This window comes from Durio zibethinus, chromosome 20 (genome assembly GCF_047325235.1).
Source record: "Durio zibethinus cultivar Kanyao isolate XHJ-2024 chromosome 20, ASM4732523v1, whole genome shotgun sequence".
NCBI classification, from domain to species: Eukaryota; Viridiplantae; Streptophyta; class Magnoliopsida; order Malvales; family Malvaceae; genus Durio; species Durio zibethinus.
In genome coordinates this window covers 10294334-10297050 of record NC_143181.1, presented here as the reverse complement: position 1 = coordinate 10297050, position 2717 = coordinate 10294334, and the positions used below count along the sequence as shown (strand labels likewise).

The 2717-nt window shown below is 28.9% G+C and overlaps 1 pseudogene; it reads left to right on the top strand.

The window, feature by feature from the left end:
- Positions 1–1743: 1743 nt before the first annotated feature.
- Positions 1744–2304, top strand: LOC149513106 (uncharacterized; annotated as a pseudogene).
- Positions 2305–2717: the final 413 nt, after the last annotated feature.

The window sequence follows — 2717 nt, the reverse complement described above, 5'->3', positions numbered from 1 at the left end:
ACATTAAAACAAGAGTAAAGATTGTGGACTAAGTTACTTAGGAATTCTATAAGTTTAGGGTGGTGTCCTTTTAAGAAGACAATTGATGCAACTGAGGAATGATGGGTGAAAAAGTATAGGTTAGTGCTATTTATATCAATATTATAATGTGTTAAGTTAGTTAAAATTTATATCGATAGTCATCTTTGGAATTTTAAAGATAATATTTAGCCATTTGAAAATTATATAGGAAAATAACAATTATAAAGTATTTAAGAGGAGATGAATTAAACCATGATTAAATGAGTTGATGTGGCAAATGTTTGGTGACACTGTGCCTATTGAAGAGCATGCATGGACACTTGCATCAGGTGTTCTTCTAAGTGGAGCTTTCAGAGAGGATATTACATTTATGGAGGGGTTTGGGGATTTAGATGAACATAATATAGAGAATGAGGTTGCACCCAATGATGACATAGATGAAAATGCCTCTTTTAAATCTTTTAATTGAGGCAAATAGGTTTTTGAAATAGTATAAAATAAAGGCAAAAAATCAACTCCAATGAAAAGATCCATAGGAAAGGCATTGACTACTCAAATTGAAAAATTGTGTGATGGTATGAGTAACCAAAGGAGATTGGTAAATTAAATTATCTTTCCTCGTTCCCTATGTTCTATTTTAGATGCAATGGATGCATTACGAGCTATGAAAAATAAATTTCTAAGAAAGAGTTATTTATATTTTTTTGCCACCAAAATAATCCAAGTTTCGATAAAATGAGAGGTGTTCTTGAATTTAGATCCGGATCTTAGGGCTTGGTGGCTTCAGTGTGAGTATGATGAACAAAATGCTAATGCACGTTTTTTTTCCTTGCTAGCAACACCTTCATGTGGCTTTCAACCATTCCAATAAACACCTTCACCTCAACCACCACCATCATATTCATCTAGTCCTTATAAGTCATTAAAGTGAAATTAAAGCAAGTGATTATATTTTTTTTGGTTTAGGAACTGTCAAAAGATGGTATTATGATATTTTGAGTTGTTGTGAATATATGTATATATAAGTATATTGTATGTTTCTTTTGATGTATGGTCACTTGAACTTGAACCCAAATAAAATGTTGTAATATGCTTTTGTTAAGGTATCTTATATTATATATTAGTGTATATATGCAATATTATGGGTTATTTATGATGCAATGTCATAAGATGTGAATATGTCTTTTTTTTTCTTCAGGTTATGGATGACTTTAATAATTTGTATGAGAATGTTGTGATGAATCTTGATAATGTTAAATTAGATGAAGATGATCAACAAAGAATAGCCACAATTGTTACACAAGTTGAGTAGAATAATTATTATGATGTGGAGATAATGCAATCAGTAGCATAATGGTGCATCATGAAACTTATTTTACAAAACTACCATATATGAATTCAAATTTTATTAGAGAAAAATGGGTATAAAGATATTAAACTAGCATGATAGTCGTTGTATGAATAGTTTTAGGATGCCAAAGAATATATTTTATCGTTTGTTGTATGATTTGTAAACAGGTTATGGTTTGAAACATGAGAATGTATCTGTATTAGAGAAGTTAGCATTATCATTGTGCATTCCTGGACATAGATAAATAAATTTTAACGTAAGAGAGCAATTTCAATGATATGGTGAAACTATTAGTCAAAAACTTTTTTGATATATTGAATATATATGCTCAAATGGGAATAGACATAATTAAACCAATTGAAGGTTAATTCAATGAAATACCATCTTACATTCGAAATGATATAAGATATTGGCCACACTTTAAGGTAAAATTTAAAGATTTGAAATAAATTTGAGATAAAAGTTATTAATGATTTTAATCTCATTATTTTTATTTGATTGTAAGATTGCATTGGAGCTATAGATGGAACTCATATAAAAGCTTGTATTTCTCCATCCCAACAAATACCTTATATTGGTAGAAAAGGTGAATCGACACAAGATATTATGGCAGCTTATGGCTTTAATATTTGTTTCATTTTTTCAGATCCTAGTTGGGAAGGTACAACACATGATAGTTGAATTTTTTTCAAGCATTTAGAAGGTAAAACTTGAATTTTCCACACCCTTCACTAGGTTAAATGTTTTATATTATTTACTAATTATTTAAAATAAATTTATATTATTTTTGTAAGTAATTTTATGTTGAAATTTATTTTTGTTCAAAATATAAATAAGTTTTGTTATTGGCATTTTTTATAGGTAAATATTATCTTATGGATTTAAGATATGCATAAATGATTGGTTTTTTAGGACCATACAAAGGGGAATGATATCGTTTACCTGATTTTTGTCGAGGTAATCATCGTAAAAATTTTTTTTAAAAATGCACATTCTTCATTGCGTTTTGTGATTGAACAAACATTTGGAGTATGGACGAAAAAATGACCAATTTTGCGAGATATTCTAAGTTATTCATTTGAGAAGCAACTTATAATCATAAATGCATCAATGGTCTTGCATAATTATATTCGAAGACATGCTGAATTAAGTAATGAAGATTTTAGAGAATTCTAAAATATGCCTGACATGCCAACTTTTACAAGCAATTTTGATTGAGGTGAATGAAGTTCTTTTAGTTGTAGAGAAAGGGATCACGAAATTACAATGTTAAGAGAAACAATAGTGGCTAGTCTAATGGGTTCGTCTTCCCATGCACCCTAGTCTATTATATAATTCTAATGAA